Consider the following 22414-nt stretch of genomic DNA (forward strand, 5'->3'; position numbering starts at 1 on the left):
CCCAGCGACCAATGCTTCGTACTCTGCTTCGTTGTTCGATACTATGAACCCAAACTGAAGTGCGTATTCCAGCTTCACCTCGCTTAGGCCGTACAGAATTATTCCTGCACCACTTCCTTGTTGGTTAGACGAGCCGTCAACATGGAGAATCCATGGCTCCTCATCCCAGCTTGGACCTGCTCTGACCGGGACCGGTGCCACACTAGTTGATGTTTCCATCATCTGTTCGAGCTCGGTCAGCTTGGGAGTTGCGGTATTGAATGTACATTGTGCCACAAAGTCAGCCAAGGCTTGGGCTTTGATAGCCGTCCGAGGTTCATTTCAAATGTCGTACTCACTTAGTTCGATAGCCCACTTCGTCAGTCTGCTAGACACCTTGGGCTTGAGCAAAATCTATCTCAGAGGCTTGTTGGTTAGGACGACGATTGTGTGGGCTTGGAAGTACAGATGAAGTTTGCGAGTTGCTATGACTAGCGCGTACGCCAGTTTCTCGATCTTCGGGTACCTTATTTCACCATCCTGCAAAACTTTGCTAACATAGTAGATGGGTCGTTGGACCCGATCTACCTCTTTGATCAGTACCGAGCTAACCACCTCGTCACTCGTGGAGAGTTTTAACTTTAATACATCCCCTTCCTCGGGTCGGGTCAGAACCAAGGTGCTAGGTAAGTATCCTTTTATCTCATCGAAGGTGAGCTGAAACTCTGCAGTCCACTTGAAGTCTTTACTCTTTTTTATGGCTTTAAAAAAGGGTAGGCAGCGATCTGCCGATTTGGACATAAAACGGCTCAAGGCGGCTATCCGACCATTCAGCCTCTAAACCTATTTTAGTTTGCGGGGTGGTCTCATATCTAAGATGGCCTTTATTTTTTCCGGGTTGGCTTCGATGCCATGTCAATTGACTATATAACCCAAAAATTTACCCAACGTGACCCCGAAGACACACTTGTTGGGATTTAATTTCATATTATATTTTCGTAAAATTTGGAAAACACTTTGCAAATCATCTAATAAAAATTTTGAATACTGGGTCTTCACGACCATGTCATCAACATAGCATTCGACTTTATTGTTGATTAACGAATCAAAATTTTTGTTTACAAGTCTTTGAAAGGTTGCCCCGACATTTTTTAGTCCGAAGGGCATGACCTTGTAGCAATACAACCCGAGCTCGGTTATAAAGGCAGTATTTTCTTCATCGGCGGGGTCCATCCTAATCTAGTTGTAATCGGAATAGGCATCCAAGAAGCTCAGCAACTCATGCCCTGAGGTCGCGTCTACCAGGCGGTCGATCTTGGGCAGCAAGAAGTAGTCTTTTGGGCAGGCTCTATTCAGGTCGGTGTAATCGACGCACATGTGCTACTTGCCATTAGTCTTTTTTACCAGAACAGGGTTAGCTACCGAGCTCGGGTATTGGACTTCCTTGATGAAGTCTTCTGCTAAGAGCATCCTGACCTCTTCATCGACTATCCTCTAGTGTTCTGAGGCGAGGTTGCACTTTTTCTGTCTAACTGACCTGACTAAGGGATCGGCATTTTAACTTATGAGTTATAATCTTAGAGTTTATTCCAGGCATCTCTACCGCAAACCAAGCAAATATATCTAAATTTCTTAATAAAAAGCTTACCAATTGAGAGCGAAGTGGATCCTCGATCGAAGTGCCAATCTGGATGAGTTTTGGTTGGGTCGTTAGTTGAGACCGGGATGTGGACCATCTCCTCTATTGGTGCAGCTTGCTCGTCGGCACACTCCGTTGGTCGATCGAGCTCGATGTCAGCCGCTAGCTTTGCCTTCCCCTTGAAGGTGACTACATAGCACTTGCGAGATTCGAACTGGTCACCTCACACAACTCCTACTCCATAGTCCGTTAGGAACTTCATTGCCAGGTAGTAGGTGGATACTACCGCACGTAGGGCGTGCATAATGGGTCAACCTACTATGGCATTGTAAGGGGAGGGAGTTGCGACCACCAGAAACGTGTGCTCGAACCTCACGATATTCAGCGACGGGCCGGCCTCAACGGGTACTAAGACTTGCCCGAGAGGTATGACCCCCTCGCCGTTGAAGCCTACCAGGGGAGTATCTGTCGGGTTTAGGCCACTTTCCTGGAGCTGCAGCTTGTTGAAGTTGTCCTTGAACAATATGTCTGCTGAGCTACCCGAGTCCACCAAGATGCACTTGACTTCGAAGTCGTTGTGCCTCAGCTTTATCATCAGAGTGTCGCGTGAGGATACTGGATCCCACGCGCATCGTCCTATGTAAAGTAGATTGGCTCTTCAAGTCGAGGTCGCTTTGGCGGGTTTTGCTCATCGTTTTCTAGTTCACGATCTGAGGTTCGTCCCACTACCGAAGTACACCCCACGATGATGGACTCACCAGTAATCATATTGATTACCTCACAAATCGGTCTCTCCTCGGGCAACTGCAATGGCGGCTGCTCGTTCTGCCTGTTGCTAGACTCGGGGGCATTCCTTGTTTGGTCCCCTTGCCGATCTGCCTAGCTTCTTTCATCTCGCTGTACAAAGTTTTTCAGGTACCCGATGGATGAGCTCCTCTATCTCGTCACGGAGGTTTCTGGAGTTCTCTATACTATGTCTGTGGTCTCTGTGGAAGTGACAGTAGACATTTCGGTTTCTCGTCGTAGGATCTCCCCTCAACCTAGGAGGCCACTTGACAAAGGAGGAGTCCTTGATGGCCATTAGGATTTCTCCTCGCTTAGCATTGAGAGGTGTGTAGTTCGTCCTTTCAACAGGTGGGGTCCTGGAGCGTTGACCTGACTTGCAAGATCGCGAGGGAGATCGACTCCAATACTTGTTTCCTCCCCTGCTCGGGGACTTACTCTTTCTTCTTTTGTGCCTGTCACTACCTGCTTGTCACCGTCTCTTTTTTTTTTTTTCTATCGGGTTGTCAGTCTTCTGGTTCATTTCTTCTTCAATTCCAATGATCTGGTCAACTAGCTTGAGGAATTCTGTGATGTCTTTAGGTTTATTGACCACCACATGCCATTTGAACTCTCTGTGAGTTATTCCCTTCTTGGCTGTCGTGAGTCTTACTGCCGGATCTAAGTCGGGGATCTGTAGACGGGTATTGTTGAAGCGTTTGATGTAGCTTCTAATCGACTCCCCTTCTCTCTGAACCACGCTGAGGAGACTCTCCTGTGACCTCGGGAATTTCTTGCTGGTGATGAAGTGCAAGGTAAATAACTCTACGAACTACGCCCAGCTCTTGATCGATCTTGCATGAGGTTCTGGTACCACGTCCGAACTACCCCCTTGAAAGTGGTGGAGAAAGCCACGCACATGCAAGACTTGTCGGCCCAACTAGGTCCATCTAGGACTAGGAGTCCATATGATCATTAGGATCAAAAGACCCGTCATATTTGTGTAGGGGAGGCATCTTGAAATCTTTGGGCATTGGGGTAGCCAAGAGCTCGGGAGACAGGGGGACGACCCAGAAAGTAGGAGATGAGCGACCTTTGTAGCTACCGAGCTCACCTCCTCCTTACCTTTAACCTATTCTTGTTGTTGGTTTGGTTTCACTGGCTGACTATTCTGAGCTGAAGTACTGTGTGCCTTGTGACGCCTCTTCTATTGCTTCTTTATCAGCATCGCATTGGTGCTGCTGATCTCGGTATGCTCCGACACTGTTCTGCCGTGAGGTAACTCCTGGTTCCTCGTGGGATTCTGGGGCTGGTTGTCATGGACGAAGAAGCCTTGTCTTGAGTTCGCATCGAGAACCCGGGACCAGTTACCTACGAGTGACCCACCTTCTTGCTTCGAGCGCCTAGGAAGATTAGCCCTGTTGGGATGAGTATCCACGGATTTGTTTTCGAGGTTCCCTTGTGAAGCAGGTGGAGTGACTTGACCATCTCCCCTCCCGCGGGGTGAGACCTGACTCCTAGGAGGAACTGGGACTTGGGAGGTCTCTTTGCCTCAATGGGAAGATCGAATGTTCTGGTTCACGCAAGGTGGTTTGTTCTGATTCTGTTGGGCCCCTGGGTGCCGAGGTGGAACCGGTTGCTGGCTTTGCGGCAGTGGGGGGAACTGTTGCTAGTACTGCTGGTAGAACATGTACTGATGGTACTGCTAGAATTGTTGAACCTGTTGCATTTGGACCTGAATGGCCCGCACACACTGCACCTGGTTGTCAAACCGTGACTGTCCAACTCCAGGGGGAACCACATACGGCTCAGAAAAGGTTGCGCCTACCACTAGGGGAAGTGGGGCGTTCACCTGTGTGGTGTTTGGTAGCATGGTCAGTGTTGGAACCGCAGCCGTAGTAAGCGGGATGGTGAACTAGCAATGCACACTGAAGGAAGTTGAGGTTACCCACCGGAGACATCATCTCGTTGCTCTGTCCGGCATGACTGGAAGATGCCATTGATTCAGAAAGTTGATAGCTTATAAGAGGGATGGCTTTTTGATCAATTTCCCATAGGTGGCACCAATTGATGTAGTGCGATCTGACTACTCCTTGCTGGAGGATGATCTGGCTTCCAGGTCGCTCCGATGCTTAAGTCAATAAACTGATGCGAGCTAAAAAGCTTTGAGAACTTAGAGAGCTAGAGAGTAAAAAAATCTCGTGTACCTTGTGCCATTGGGGTTGGTGCCTTTATATAGTCGAGCCCTTGCGAGTTTTGCATATCGGTTCTGAGAACTTTGTCCTGATGGGATCCATTTCTGCTTTAGTTTGGGAGTAACGTTATCAATTAATAAAGATAATCAATTCTACCCAATCCAGGCAAGGAGAAGATAAGCTTGCCGTTACGCAGCGTGATCCCGTGAGGTTCGGAGTTTGTTGGAGAGACTTCTGGGATCATTACATGATGGTCCAAGTCGGTAGCTCCGAGCTGATATTTCAATCTTTTAGTTCCAAAATAGATTGAGTGTCGAAGTGCCTTGATGCCGAGGTGACATTGCACCGAGGTGACTGAATACCCGAACTCAATTGTTATAAACTAATCTTGCTAGGATGAGCTGTCATCTCTTGATCAAATCGTGTCCACATGTCCCCTTTTCGCTAGATCGGGCCAAAATCACCCTTAATCAAGAACATTGTGTGACAATGTTTGATCTTATTTGAGCGTTGAGAAGCTTATCTTATTTTGGAAGCATTCCTCTTCATTTGAACACTATTGTTAGTAAGCAAACAAAGGTGGTGATTAAAGGAACTCATTCAATCCAATATAAGAGGAAGTGTTTTTCGTCGTCTTTTCTTCTTCATTCAACCATCGCAAAATTAATAATAATAATAATAATAATAATAATAATAATAATAATAATAACTAAACCCTAAATCTTCCCCTCTTCAATACAATCACCGCTTCATCAAATAACAAAGGTATATTACCTGCTATTACTGGAACAAGTGCATAATTTATTGCTCTCAAGTGCATAATTTCTTTGTAACACTCAAATACATCTAACCTCTTCTTATTTTCCATTTGATTTTATCTATTTTTCTTCAGTGCTAGCTCCTAATTAAATCGAATAGGATATCCTTTTACTTTCTGAATTAAATTTGAATTTAAGCTTTATATATTTTATTGGATTCAAATTAAATGGCAAAGTTTAAATTTTAAATTATATACAGCAATACTTTAACATTAATAAGAAAGGAAGAAGTATTTACACTTTTTTTTTTCTAACATCTTATGTATCTCCTCACTTATCCTATTCGTACAGCTGTTTACTATAAGTCTATAACAACATTTTGCATTTTTGCTTGCACATCACTTGGTCACAACTTAATGTCTTGGGTTTGTGAAGAAGCAAAGCTTTTATTCCTTGTTTTTCTTGATAAGTTGTTATTGTCGGATGTGGAGAAAGGATAAAAATACAAAGATAAAGTGAAAGTGGACGAACGTAGTAGAAGAAAAAAATATATGAAAGTGGACAAGGTAAGGGTGATGTTGCGACTTATAAGTTCACGGCGTGTGCTAAAATCAGTAAATCCACCATTGATATGGTTAGGTGGGCCCAGCATGCGATCAGATGTGTTTTAGAATGGCCAACTAGTGGACATTTTTGTCTAAATGCGACCTTGCCGAGTTGCAACTAGGGCTGTCAATTCCAGTGAATTTAATATAAATGGACCAGGTCCAATCTAATTCAATGAATATTTTGGATCAATTTAAACCGATCCAATTCAATGTCTGACTGTCTAATCTGTTCAAATTAATTTTGATTTGGATTGGTTTCAACCCAAACACACCAATGCTCACTGTGAGCCCCATCTGAGACCCGGTTGTAATGAAGACTGACGTATTCAACTGTGATAAGTTTCAGCCAGGTGTGTAAGTTTTTGTCTCCAGCTAATCCACCCCCAGAATTAGGATTAATAAGTGACATATGTGCAAAAGCAGGTGCTATGCATATATGCAATATATGACAAGTATTACTCATGATATAATTATATATGATATTTACATTTAACTTTATAACCTACAAGAAAGTATCCACATCTCAATTTTACACATATCATAAGGTATTTAAAAAGAATAAAAAAAATTCTCATGAAGGTAAGCAGTTTGGAATAGGAACTTAGAGAACTGTTAATTATCAGCTCCAAACTAATTTGCAATTGGAAGTAACCAGTATTCTCTCTCTCTCGGTCTGGTGCGCATAAATGCAGAAGTTTACAAGTGGCCCATATACCAAAATCCTCCCAAATCCCACCCTTGATTCATCCCTTGAGAAACACTTAGTCGGGTCTTAGTCGGGTCTAGATTTAGTTGGCAGTATTGATTATTGTAAGCACATTCAATCAATGAGCACTTATAAATATTCTTAATTACAACTGTATCAAAAGCTGTTGACAGGTGCAACAAAAATTTCTGAGCGCCTAATGTGCTCACCATGTGTGTCTTGCAAAATACAAAAGGAAAACGTTAAATGTCCAATATGATTTTGTTATATATTATAATATATTTTTCATGGGGAGATTTGTGAGAAATCAACTGTTGAAGTACAATATTGTCCAAATAACGTCTTAATTCAGTGTGTTCCAGTGTTGTGTTTAGAGAGCAAACCACATTTGAAAAATTGAGATATATTTTTAGAGTTTAAGGTGCATTAATTTTTATGTTTGAACCAAACAGTCACTAATAATTAATTAATGAGAAGGCAACATTTTTAAAACGCTACTACACACCACCTAATCCTTATAAAGCTGTGTTTGGTTTGAAAGAAAAGGTAGAGAAACCTGTGCAAAACTTGTATATGTTATCTACCTTTTCCTACATTTTACTTCAAACCAACACAATGCTAGGGTACAAAAATTGGTAAGGTCTCTATTGATCATAGATTCATAATAGATAGTGGCGGAGGGAGGACCTTTCTTTTTGGGGGGACTAAGTTAAACAGGGAAATGAGATAAGGAGGAGAAGAAGTAGGGTTTGAGGAAAAATGGTATAAGAAGGTTTGGGTTTATTACAGTTTTTTTAAAGAATATATATAATTTTGGGAGTTGGAGGAGCCTTAAGGAGTGATCCTTTATTTTAGTTCAAATTCTAGGGGCTAAGAACAAACTTTATTGTATTGTATTTTTAACCCAGCCTTCACTAAGTAACCATGGTTTTAACAAAAAGTTGTATGTTTGTGTGTGGGTGGGGGAGGACCTCCATTAGGGGTGAGCAAAAAGAACCGAAAAGCTGAATCGATTGAAACCGAACCAAAAAAAAAAGTTAATCGAACTGGTTGGTATGGTTTCAGTTAACCTTTTAAAAAAAATGACAGTTAAATGAACTGACCGGTATATACTAATAATATATATTATTAGTATTATATAGCGTATAATTTATATTATATTTTTTTAAATCAAATAAAGGATTCGGTTTTAACCTAAGCAGCCATTTGGCCTTTCCCCTTTCCCTCTCTCAGTTCTCTTCTCTCATCTCTCTCCTTCCCCAACGAACCTTTGACCTCCGACCTCTCAATCTCTCATCTCTCTAAGCTCTCTGTTCATTGTTCTCAGTCTCTCTCTCTCTCTCTCTCTCTCCACTCACTCACCCAGTCTCATCTTTCTTCTCAGTCACTCATCTATCTCAATTTCTCATCTCTCTCAGTCACTTTTTTTTTTGTGCATAAAAAAACCAAACCGCAATTAACCGGTTGCATCGGTTCGGTTTTGGTTTGGATAGTTAAAAAATTGAACAAGTCAGTTCGGTTCACAAAATAACCCCATCGAACCCTAACCCCCACCAATATACTTGGCTCTGCCCCTAATAGTAGAGATTTGAAATTGTTTCCCACTTTCCTAGGGCTGCAAATAAGTCGGATCAGACCCAATTTGAATCCAACTCTGATTTGGTAAGTGACAAATTCGAATACATCAAAGTCAATTTGTCTAGTTAATACATCAAATTCAAATATACCTCAATTCAATCTGCCATAACCTGAACTGTTCCAATCCATTACTTACGAAATATTATATATCATATATGTATATTCTATATATTACTCATATAATTATATATTACATAGTATTGTATATTATTCCATTGTATAAATAATATAATATATTACTTATGTTATATCACCATGTTTTTTAATACTAGCCCACCACCAGAAAAGAAAAATAGTTTGATTTCTAGGTTGCCATTAACTTTTGTATTACATTTTCATCATTGATATAATTATTTCCTATATATAATGCTTATTTTAGTTCAACATAATGATTGCATAATATTAGAGATGTATCTAATATTTTATTTTTTATAAATATATAACATTAAATATGTGCCCAAAATTTTCTCTATTTTTTTAATTTTAGTGATTCTTTGTATTTTCCGTTTTTTTTTTAATTTTTTTATATGATTATGACATCATTTTATTTCTATGTTGATTTTAAATTTGGCATTCCATTTTCATCATTAATAAAAATATTTCTTACATTTTATACTTATTTTTGTTTAGTATAGTGAATATACAATATTAGAGATATAACCAATTCTTTTTTTTCTATTATATATTTTATTTATTTTATTATTTAATTATGGCATTACTTGTTAACCCATTTGACCCCAAATGATTGAATACTTGAATTGTTACCCACCAATGGGAGGGAAGGAAATGGTTTTGTTTTTAAATTACTTTTTAAAATATTTATTTTTATACTATTAAAATTAATATTATAGATTTAATTAGTTTAATTTAATGATAAGAAAAATATATCTTAAGTATAGGATTTAATGAGGGAATATGCCTTAGATTTAAGATTTAATGAGGGAGAATAGGAAAATAGTTTTATTTCCAATTGGTTTTTAATTTTACATTCCATTTCCATCATTAATAAAAACATTTATTATTTATCATACTTATTATTGTTTAATATGTTGAAAATGTTTTCAATTTTTTTAATTTTAATATTTGTTTTTATTTTATCTATTATTGAATTTTATTATTTAATTGTAACAACATGGATTGGCTCATTTGATTCTTACCACCACTTAGATGAAAAAACTATTTGTTTGAGGTAGATTTTAGAAGTATAAATTTTTGTGTTATTGGAATTATTAGTTTATTATGTATTAATTTAATTAATATAATTTAATGACGAGAAAAAACAAAAATGCCTTAAATATATGATTAAATGAAGGTGAATGCAAGTTAATACCTTAAATGTTGGATTTAATGAGAGGGGATTGAATGCATTAAATATCTTAAAATTACCTCTTTTCAACTCATTTAATATCAACTACAAATTACCCTATTTTCTCTCATTTTTTATCAATAATTTTAATATGAAGGGGCAACTGTTGTTCTCAAAAAATTTCAGAAATATTATTGAAGTTATTCATGCTTTTTTAAAGTAGTATAGATTGGATTTAATGAGAGGGGATTGAATGCATTAGATATCTTAAAATTACCTCTTTTCAACTCATTTAATATCAATTAGAAATTATTCTATTTGCCCTCATTTTTTATCAATTAATTTAAATATAGAGGGGTAAATGTTGCCCTCAGAAAATTCCAGAAATATTATTGAGGCTATTTGTGCTTTTTAAAATAGTATAGATAATCCAAATTAAATCAAATCGAATTTAAATTCAAATCACAATATTGGAAATATATTCTAATTGAATTTGGATTTTTATCGAATTAGATCAAATATACCCTTTACCGAATTTGAAGCCAAAAATGGTATTTTATGGCAAAAGTAGTGAACCAAGGCACCTTCCACCCTTGGAGCACATATATCATAAAAAGTTACCAAAAAAAAAAAAACCACACAGTTATGGCCTCCCAAACATTTCATATACACTGTAATTTATACCCTATGACACAACAAGCAAATCAACATTTCAATTGCTCGAGTCCAAATAAGTTTTGACTAAGTCAGCAATTCTAACCAAATTACGAGTTTGATATTTATCTAAACGAGAATTAGTGCAAAGTGACTCTTCAAACGGTATTGACCGCTGGATAAACATTGGTTATACTTATACAACACCATGTCCTTTCAAATGGAATCTAATGAATGATGGAAGGATGCCAACCGGCTCAATTGGTAAAGGAATAGTGGGGCTATCAATCGATAGACTATCCACCCCCCCACCCCCCACCCCACCCACCCACCTCTTTTTTATTGAAGAAATCAAAGAATTATAATCGTCCAACAGAAGGTCCTCCGATTAACCACCTTGGAAGTGTAATTAACCAACCAACCAAACCAAATATTTCTCAAATAACAAGATTTTAGCAAAATAGAGCAATCTTATGCCCCACTCTATTAACATTGTCTAGAAACTCAAAAGAGATTTGATCAAGCTTATCTCTAAGAGCTTTATCGAGCCTACAAAGGGAAACAAAATCCAGCCTGGACTGTCCAGGGGTTTAGAATAACTATATAATTCCTTTAGAACTAAGGCAGAGCTAAAAAGAATTTGATTCAACAATAAGCTTTGTCCAACCCCAAAATAACGCAAAATCAAATAACTTTATACATGGCTTGTAACTTAGGCCTTTAGACACCTTCCTTTATCAAAGCCTGACCACCTGCAGGCTGCATCAGCCAAAATAGAAGCATAACTGGATCTAGCTATAAGAACATAGAACCCAAGTAAGAGCAATATTAATACCTATATCACAATTAATCCTAATTAACCATACCTTCACAAGGAGTTTTCCTTTGGCTAGAAGCATTCAACTCAAATGGGTCTATGAAAATATTTTTTAATAGCATTAATTTTGGCAAACAATTAACAATGAAACTAGATAACTTTTTATCTAAGTACTTGTAATCTACCAAAATAATTACTTGTACCGGTGAAACACCCATTCATTCATCCATGCACATCATCATCATTATCATTCAAGTCTTATTTCAAATATATGGGATTTGCTATATGAATTATATTTTGCCAGTCCATTTTATTTAATGTCATATCCAGGGTTCGACTAGATATCGAAAAGACATCTTATCGGATAAACTTACACCCAATTAACTGGTATCATAAAAGAGGTGTCCAATCAGGTGGAATTCATCAAACTCACTGAGGTGCTTTGATTGGATACCATGTCTTTCCAGTATCATAGATCTTTCTGTTATATCTATTGTTAAACTATTGATGCTTAAATCATTTAGAAGGGTGAAAAAGCCTTCCTTATTTTAACACCACAAATGAATGTTGTTGTAGCAATTCACTTATGGAAACCACCCTAACAAAATGTTGCCCATTTGACACTACACTCAGGTAAGTGTGCAGCATATTGTTTTTGAAGAATGCCCTACACTTCTAAATACAATGTAAAGAACAACTAATAAAAAAAGAAAGGATCATTTACTAGAACACCCCTTATAGTTTCACAGATTTATTAAAACATATCTTGTAATTTTCATTTTACTAAAAAACCTCTATAGTTTGCAACCTATTTACTTCATCATCCTTTCACCAAGAATTATTTTTGCTATCTAAAAATAATAGCATGATCACCTAAACTGAATGAAAAATGTTTAAGTGCATGAATCCATGATTGTTTATTCCAAAAGGTATAAATATAATTTTCAATAGTTCATTGATGCTTTGAGGTTAGACCCAATAAACCCTTGACTCTCCATAGAATGATTTTATTCCTAGAAGGGATTTGGATACTTCAGACCATTCTAATACCCCCACAACAAGTCAACAAGAAAGATTGTCAATGTCATTCTCTCATACCACTCCAATGGATAAAAGTCTTTCACCCCAAACTTTCCTCAATGACTATTGAAAATGTGAGTATTAATAAAATCCTCCTCCTCCTCTAAAAGAAAAAGAAGAAGGGCAAATTTCTTAAACTACTCCTAAAGTTTAGGAAATTAACTAACTATACCCCTACTTTTTCAGTATTGTCTTAAAGTACCCCTATTGGCTCCCGATGATTTCAGAATTGGACCGAACAAAAAGTTACCCAAAGCGATCAACATCTGCAACCGATTTCCTAAACACACATCACGCGGGAGATTTCCAATGAGCTTATTGGATGATAGATTCCTAGAGGGATACTTCCGGTGAAATTATTCTCCAAGCTCTTGAGGAATACTTTTAGTGAAATTGTTCTCCCAAATCTATAAAACCTCTAGTTCCGACAAATCGCTGATGAAGTCCAATAACCTCCCTCTCTCTTCTCTCTCTCTCTCTCTCTCTCTCTCTCCTCCTCCTCTTCTCTTTCTAATTAATTTTTTACAAGGGTTGCTATTGCTAGAACTCCGGCAGAAGAAAATAGAAATTCAATTCCGAATGATTCAAACACAACTTGACCCTCCACATCCTCTCTCTCTCTCTCCATCCCCTTCGTTTTGTCTTCCTCTCACCCCTGTTTCATCGTCGTCGCTGCTACAAATGGTGGATCCTCCACATCCGACCTCTTTCTCTCTTGGTCCTTAAATACTTCCCTCATAATTGCGCAAATCCAGCTCTGCGACGTGTGTTTCCTTACCCACCGAAGCTTCGATTACATCCTTGTAAGCTAGAGGCGGATTTCGGGAGAGAGGTGGTGCTTGACGAAGACGATCAACGAAGATTGTCATTTTAATCTTGCACTATTTGTTGTTGCAACGATGAAATGAGTTGTCGAGAGAAATGCCGGAGGTGACTACAACGGCGGTGATGAAACAAGGGAGAGAATAAAGGGGGATGAGAGAGAGAAAGAGAAAAGAGAGAAGGGTAAAATTGGGTTTTAAAAAATTATATGTCACATCCATGTGAAATTTGAGGGAATATTAACATATGATAACGGTAAGGATAAAACTAGTCAATTGTCAGAAACAATAAGGGTATAGTTAGTTAATTTCCTAAACATTAGGGGTAGTTTAAGAAATTTAATAATAATAATAATAATAATAATAATAATATATATATAATAAAGTAGAGGGGGTGCAAGATTCCCTCTAAATGCACTAGGAATTGCCACCCAGCATGGCTTATCTCTTTTTTTCCTCTCTTTTTTATTAGGAAACTAACTATCCCCCACTTTCTCCTAAATTAACCCTAAATCTCCTTAATTCCTATTTATCTCCAAAATTATCTCTAATTCATATTTATCCTCTCCCCCACTTTTCATCTATATCTATCTAAAGAAAGTTTCAGTTAAAACATTTAATAATTATTTAAACATTATAATGAAATTATGTTAACAACCTTAAAATATTTATTAAAAACACAAAAAAAAATTATAATAGGTTTAATAGTATTCATATTATTAATAATTTTAAATTTTTATGAAATTAATAATGAAATTATGTACTAACAACATAAATTATAATTTTGTGGATTACTCAATGAACTTAATAACTAAATAGTATTTAAAAAACACAAACAAATTTATTTATATAACAAAATATCAAAAGTAGCTAAATAATTAATGTAACAAAATATTTAAAATTATATAATAACAATAAAGAAATAAAACTAAAAAAAAAGATTAAACATTTTACATATTATTTAAATATTTAAATAATGAAATATTTAACATAATTACATTTTAAATAGTTATAATAATGAAATTATGTAATAAATTAAAAAAAACATAAGAGTAGAACAATAATTATCATAGATTTCATAACTTTTGAATTAATATTAATTTTATATTTTACAAAATAAAAAATGAAATTATGTAATAATAGTATAAATTATAACTTCATGGATTATTAAATTTAATAAACAACTAATATTTTAAAATTTTAAATAACGGTATTATTTAAATAATAATTTTATATTTTACAAAATTAATAAAGAAATTATGTAATAACACTATAAATTAAGATTTTATGGATTATTCAATTTAATAGCTAAATAATATTTTAAAACATAAACAAAATATTTAATTAACAAAATATTAAAATAGCTAAAAATTATATAACAAAAGATTTTCAATTACATAATAACTTCAAATAAATGGAATTTAAATAACAACAAATATTATATATTTTACATATTATTTAAATATTTAAATAATGAAATATTTAACATAATTAAATTTTGAATAGTTAAAATAACGAAATTTTGCAATAAATTTAAAAAATATATAAATAGTAGAATAATAATTATAATAGATTTCATAAAATTTGAATTAAATAATGGTATTATTTAAAAATGTTATCAATAACTTAATTTTAAATGCTTTAAATATCAAAATATTAATAAATAAATCATATTTTATATATTATTTTCAAAAACAAAAAATATATCAAATAATAAACATATGTTATAACTTTAAAAAATTATCAAAAGCATAAAAGTAATTATAACTAGTGGGGCCCATGCAATGTACGGGATGCGGCACTCCTTTGTGTCCTTGTCTATTACCCCTTTAGTGAAGACACTTTGCCCCATCCTCGTCTTGTCCCCAATGGTGAGGAGTACGGTTGGTGGCATGACACCCATTCCCCGTCGAGGATGGGGAATCCCCAAAATTTCCCCACTTAAGGCAACCACATAAAAATTATCTAATTTGTGAATACTTTACAAATAGGACTATGGGAATTTGGGGTATTTTAAGATTTGAATTATGACAGTTTTGGGGTATTTTATAAATGGAATTGTGGGATCCTAGGATTATAAGAATATGAGGAAAAACTTAGAGATGTTTTAAAAGTCAATATTAAATCTATTGATATTTTACTAATTTACTATCGGGTTTGAGGAATTATATGCAAACCCTGTCCTTGATTTGGAGCAAAAATATTTTCCCCATCCCCACCCTACATCTTCCTCATCCCTATTTAAGATTTAAAAAAACTTGCCCCATTCAGGGTAGTGTAGGTTATTATTTATGTTTTATATATTATTTTTAATAATTATTTATGCTTTATATACTATTTTTAAATAATTTTTAAAATTTTTAATATAAAATATTAAATACTAAATAATATTTTAATCATTATTTTAAAACAAAAAATAGATTAAATAACAAAGTTCTATAGTAACTTTATTAAGAATATAAAAAATAAATATTATTTAAATAGTGGAAGTAGATTAATTAACTTAGAAGTATTAAAGCTTTTTATTATTTATTTATTGTACTTTCATTATAATTATATTTTCAACAATCGAGTATTTTCGCTATAAATTTTCAATAGTTATTGGAGATTAAACTGTTGTTATTTGTTAGAGACAAGACTGTTAGTTTAGCTGAAATTAGGAGTATTCACTAGGCAATTCAGTTCGGTTGGAGATAGTTTGCCTGGTCAAGTTTGGGAGTTAAAGCTTACCATTAGCCAATTAATAAATGTTCAAATTTTTAATGTTTAGCGTAATTTACATTAACCATTATAATTTAATAAATTTTCATTAAATTTTTACAACAATTATTTATTCATAAAAGATATTACTAATTGGCATAATTTACTTATTTCTATAAAATCAATAAATTATAGTTAACAATTATCAAACAATATAGGCTAACTCTTTAACTAATAATCCATAAATTTTTAAATAAATAATAATTAGAAAATTAATCTACGAAGAAAAATATTCTCCAAGACTATTTAAATAATAGTCCATTATTACTATTCAACTAAATGATTATTACAAATTTCAGAAAAAATAAATTACAAAATTAATCTATCAAAATTTGCTTCATATTTATTTTAATAACAATCCATTATTATCATTTTAATAGATGATTATGAAATAATTTAGGAAAATTATTAAATCTATCCACACTAGTCTAGACCACTTGGTTGACTTCAACCATACTTGGTTTTACATTATTTAACAACAAATGATTTCCTTTTAATTAAAATTAATGTAATTTACCATAATTACATTAATTTACTATAATTACAACACATTGATTAATAGTAAATAATTTAGGCTTAAAAAATAAATAATTTACATTAATTCATTGTTATTATAAATAACTAAGTTACTATACATTTTTGCTAATCAACAACAATTTCAATAATTTTTGGAAATTATCATAAAATACTATACTTTATTGTTATTTAATTTACTGTTAGTTAATTAATTATAGAAAATTAATAGAATTGTAGGGATGTGAGTTTTTCCCCATAAAACTACGGTCCTACCCTACCCCACCCCAAATGGGGTAAGTTTTCTTGAATTTTAAATAGGGATGGGGAAGAGACAAGGTGGGGACAAGGAAAATAATTTTGCTTCAAATCAGGGACGTGGATGGGACGGGGTTTGCATATAATTCCCCAAATCTTATGATAAATTAGTAAAATATCAATAATATTTAATATTGAATTGTAAAATATCTCTAAGTTTTTCTCATATTCTTATATTCTTGGGATCCCGCAACTCCATTTATAAAATACCCCTAAATTGACATAATCCAATTCCTAAAATACTCTCAAATTCCAATAATCTTATTTGTAAAATATTCACAAATTAGATGATTTTTAGGTTGTTGCCTCGAGGTGGGGAAAATTTTGGGATTCCCCATCACTGGCAAGGAATGGGTGCCTTGCCTCAAACCCGCCCCACCACTGAGGAAGGGGCGGGGATGGGGTGGAATGTCTTTACTACAGGGTTAAGGGACAGGGAGGACTACTCCATCCCGTGCATCGCAGGGGCCTCGTGATCGGGTTAGAATGCAAAAGTTATAGCATCTGAATGTTTGCACATGCATTAAGTATGCAACTTGTAACCTAGTGACCGGGTCGAATGGGTTAACAGTTGAACCCTCCAAGTCAGGTGGTTTTTTTACCAAGTCAGTAGTTTTTGACTGAAGGGCGGGTTTCAATAGAACTAGATCCGAAATCAAGGTCGGGTGATGGTTTAAACGATTCAACCGGTTCGGTCAATGGCGGGTTGAAAACAACGGTATCAGTTTGGACCAGTTTTTAGTTTTGTTAGTCGGTTCAAAAGGTTTAAACTTAAAAAATTAAATTATATTTAAAAATACAATGATATTATTAAAAGAATACATTTAAAAATTTAAGTTTATAATATAAAATATTTTAGACTAAGAAATATGGAAAAATTTTCACTTTCACGAATTAAAAATTATATTTGAAATATAAGATATTGGTATATATATTTATAATCAAATTGGTTTACAAATGACCAAACCGAAACTAACCTAACTTGATTGGGTTGGGAAATTGCTAAATTAAAGTTAACCAAAAATACTAGAAAGTGATCAACTCGAGGCGAGTTGAGTGATCAGTTTAGTCAGTTTCAATAGTTTTATGAACATCCTTAAATGAAATTAATTATTATTGTTTTTATATTATAAAAAGTTATTACGAATGATATATAAAATATAAATAATTATTAATTATTTAAAAATTAAATTATAAAACAATTATATACTCTTATGTATTTCTATAAGGTCTGTACGAATAATAATAGCAAAAGAATGCATTAAAATTAGAATGATATGTTAAAAAGATGACTCACGACCGGTAGTGCCAGCTGGCGCAGCTAGACTGAACGTGATTTCCTTCGTAAAAAAATCCCAAAAAAGAAACTGTGGGCTGGTGGACCCTCCCTTTGCTTTGTAAATGGGATGAGCTAGATTTGTAGGGGATTTCACGCAACGGTTCTATGACTTCTATCACTTTATGGTTTTGCAAAGTGGGTTTCATACAAAAAGTTAGCTATTAAATCGACTTTCCGATGAAGTTTAGGGTCTATTTGTGAGGGCTTCAATGTTAACTGAGCTAGGTTGAGTGAGCCGCTTTCAAGAAATTACTCAAAGTAACTTGATGGAAAAGTCAATTTCCATACGCACATTTTTCATTTTTGGCTTTTCGGATTTTTCAGTTAATTAATATGGTTTCAAGGCTTTCAATGTGAAACTCATCTTGTAATGCATGACACTGCTGCGTGAGAACCCTCCCAAACGGGCCCACAGAGGCTGATAGTCTGATAGAACCCACGCACATCTACGCCGTCGGTTGCACCTCTATTATTATTATTAAACTATCTTTACTATTTATGAGATTATCTGAAAATTCTTATTAGGGCTGTTCATAAGAATGCCAATCTGACTAAACCGACCCAATTCGAGTCGACCGGATTTTCATTAGTATTGGTCGATTTCGGGTTGGACAAATATATAAACCGATATATCAGGCTGGTTTCAGTTTTCTTGTGTGAAAATCGAAACCAATCCAATCCGTCATAGTTCGGTAGTTCCTAGTTTGAGTGGTTTCCTATTTAATTATAACTAGTTTTCTATTAGAACTAGAAGGCCCATTAGGCAATTACAATTAGAATAGGCAATCTGTTATAGTTTCTAACTTTCTATATCTTTTACACCAAATAGGCAATTCATTAGGCAATTACAATTAGAATTCAATTAGGTGTCCTATTGTACAGGAGCAAAATCGAAACCGACCCAACCTGACTCAAACCGATCAGGTCGGTTTGGCCTATCAGTGGGTTAGTTTCGATTTCCACCTCAGGTAACCCGACCAGGTCGGATCGATTAGGAAAATCCCAATAAACCAACCCAACCCGACCCGTGAACACCCCTAATCCTTACTGTTTACATATTTTCTTAAAGTGTATTTACTATTTCTAAAAATCGATTTCGTAGTTAAGTGAGGAAATGAAATGTTAAAATTTTTTTCTACTACTTTTCAATTTTCAAAATAAAACCCAACTATTGAACAGTTCCGGTCATGATACTTGATCCTTTTTCCGTTGAATTGTGTATTTTGCCACCGAAAAATGGTGAAGACAATGGTGTTCTCCTATCCCCAGACTTTTGAGCTTTTGCCAGAGAGAGAAAAGAGCGATTCAGTGGAGGGAGGTTACTACAATTGAGGGAGGTTCTAGGGTTTCATTTTCCCTATTCCTTTTTTTCCCGTCGGAACCCTCGAGTCATCGCAATGCTTATTGCTCCCTACTCTTTTTTTCTTCTATTTTTTTCCCAAGTGATCGATTCTATTCTCTTCAATGGTTGTGGTTTTATCGTTTTGACTTTGTTCAAGATTCTAGAGAAACCCAATACTGGCACCCCATTACTTGGAGTTCTATTCCTACCTTGAATTCTAGTAGGTCTGGCGCTCACGTGACCGATAGTGATAGATCTGTCACTTCCTGGGGGAGTTCTGTTATGAGTGACGAGCGAATGCCCTATTGATCAAAGGTCATGAGCTCTATTATGAACGAGCTTTCTTTCGTTGATCAGGAACCTCACCCACCATAGCAAAAGTGAAACAAGGGACTCTTTGTGAAACAAGGGAGAGCGGAGGAGGTTGCGTGGAGAGAGAGAGAGAGACCGGAAGGGGGAGGTCTGACGATTTCAATGACAAGTACTGTATCGTTTCCTATTCAGAGGAATGTTTAGGACTTATTTGCAGCGGGTGCTACTGGTTGTTTTATTGAGGATCAAGCATGGCCAAAGAAGTGAGGATCAATGTTTAGCAGGTGCTGTTGGAGCAGGTTTTCTAAATGATGCCATGTTGAGATGAAGGGGACAGGGTGATATTGGGTTTTGAAAAAATTTTAGGGAGAATGACGGTTCAGCCCAACATCAAAATTCATAGGCCCAACATACAGTTGGGGGTAGATTCTAGTTCGGAATTGATGCCAATTAATGGGCAGTGGTGCATAGGGTGGGGCAATTGATATTTTGAAATGTTATAGGTCTATAGTGAAAATCAAAAATCTGCAATGGGCCTGTTTGTACTTTTCTTAAAATTTTATAGGTAGTATGTGCAAAGATTGTGACCAAGCATTAACGGATGCTAATGATAAGGGTATAGGTAGTCAATTGTTAGAAATAGTATGAATAGAATTAGACAATAGTCAAATAATAAGGATACAATTAGTCAATTTTGCAAAAATTAGGGATAGTCTATTTTCAAAATTGACTAAGTATACCCTTACATATTGTCTAAATTTACTATATTATTATTATTATTATTATTATTAAAAAAAATTCTTATTAGTACCTTGTACTTTGGTTCGAGTGACAATTTGGCCCTCAAACTTTAAAATACGATAATTTAATAGCCAAACTTTCAAAATGTGACAATTCAATACCCAAACTTTCAAAATGTGATAATCCATTAACCAATTGTTAAGTGACATTTGAAAAATCAAAACTATCATAAAAATGCCATCTAATTCTCTTTATCAACCATTCAAACATTGACAATAAAATGAACCATCCCAAATTTTAAATTCTTATAAACAATTATCAATCTTTTTGAATTTTTGAATAAAAATGAACTATTTAAGTTTTTTTTGTCATCATTTGGATGGTCGATAAAAAGAATTAGATGACATTTGAAAGGTGTTTTTAACTTTTTTTACTAATTAACGACAAATACCGCATTATCACGTTTCAAAAATTGGATATTGAATTGTATCGTATTGGATGTCACATTTTAAAGTTCGGGGACGTTGTCATTCGAGACAAGTACACGTACTGATCGGGAATTTTCCAATGTTGGACTAACTACGGATTCTAATTTTCTCTTCCATCGTCATTGAACAATCACAGACCTCTTCGAACTTCACTCAACCAACCAATACGTCGATTTATCAATCCTAAATCTCTCTTAGTCGTGGATCGTCTTCTTGCACCTAAAATATCAGAAGCACGAGGCAAAGAAAAACGAAAATCAATATTCTCTTTCTGTAGTCGCTTTTAAACTGCCTATTATCGCATCATAGATCCGCGAAAAGGCAAGACAATCGAAATTCCAGATGAAATCAACTCAAATGTTAAGGATCCATGGCGATTTTTCTTTCAATGGACTAGAAATACCATATCTGGACCCCCGAAAAAACCCATGTTTCTCCTCTAATTTTGACCCAAAATATCAGATTTTACTGGACAGAAGGATCATTGAAGGGGAGTTTTTAGTCTGTTTCGTTTGATCCAAGGAGGGTTTTTGAGTTGGGAGAGGGAAATTATTTTCCTAGTTTTCTTTTAAAATGCTTAACTCAGTGATTTATCAGGGGAATTCTCTACTTGGAGGAGTGGAGATTTATCCCCCAAACCAGAAAACCGACATGACGAGCAAGGAAATCAGGATCTCTCACTTCTCACTACCGAGTGAAAGGTGCCCACCACTGGCAGTCCTTCACACTATTGCCCCCTCTGGCGTTTGCCTCAAAGTGGAGTCCAAATCAGAATCGGGGGATTCGCCATTGTTTTCTTTGCACTCCTCTTGTCTCAGAGAGAACAAGGTACTGCCAAACTCAAAATGAAAAGCAACTCAACAGAAGGAAAAATCCGTGCCAAGTATGACACCTTTTTTGTACCCAAGCATTCTGAACAAAATGAACAAGGCCTCTATGAAAATAATAGCGAAACTCCAATGATTCCAGTGCATTAAGTAGTAGCTTATGTTTTGTTGTTATCTGATTTTTTTTAACAATTATTTTAATTTTTCAAGATATGGTTAGAACCTTGTATGAACTGGTTGATGCTATACAGAATATTAGAAGAGAATTACCTGTCAAAAAAAAAAAAAGATCAGAAGAAGAGCTTGCTTCATAAACTTGAGGAATGATTTCAAAGCTATTTACTTCCCAGGCTTAGACTGGGTAACGTGTGTTTGAACTCTGTGGTGATTTGAAAAACACAGTGCCATTCATTACAGTGTTTTGGACATATTTGAGAGAATTTGTTTTTTCTGAGGTTGTTGCCATTTTTCTTATTGATAGCATTGCATAGTTTTTGGACTCTTAGTTGAAATGGTTATTCTGGGGAAACATTTTTATTAAAGAGCTGATAAATTTTGGGATATTGTTAACTACTTATATGCCTATGCTATTTTTATACTCTAAATAAATCTGATTTGAATGGGGGCATGTTTCTGCTGATATTTTGATGGCAACAAGGAATACTGACATGACACTTGAAACTTCATGAAATCCAATCTAACAAATAATTGCTACAGTTACTTATTTTTAAAAGCATGGTTCTGATAGAAATAATGTCAAAATAGTTTTCCATGTTTAACAAAATAAGCACATGGATTCAAAAAGTACAAA

At 35.1% G+C, this 22414-nt stretch overlaps 1 pseudogene across 1 annotated transcript in view; it reads left to right on the forward strand.

Moving 5' to 3' along the window:
* Nucleotides 1–21209: 21209 nt before the first annotated feature.
* The window catches only part of LOC148875824 (RNA polymerase II C-terminal domain phosphatase-like 1), a 41311-nt pseudogene continuing 40106 nt past the window's right edge, over nt 21210–22414 (forward strand). The window contains exon 1 of the transcript XR_016105259.1: nt 21210–21604. The product of XR_016105259.1 is annotated as an RNA polymerase II C-terminal domain phosphatase-like 1 (transcript). The remainder of the gene's footprint in view (nt 21605–22414) is intronic.

This window comes from Nelumbo lutea, chromosome 1 (assembly GCF_056320005.1).
Source record: "Nelumbo lutea isolate HS-2025 chromosome 1, American lotus-T2T, whole genome shotgun sequence".
Taxonomy (NCBI): Eukaryota; Viridiplantae; Streptophyta; class Magnoliopsida; order Proteales; family Nelumbonaceae; genus Nelumbo; species Nelumbo lutea.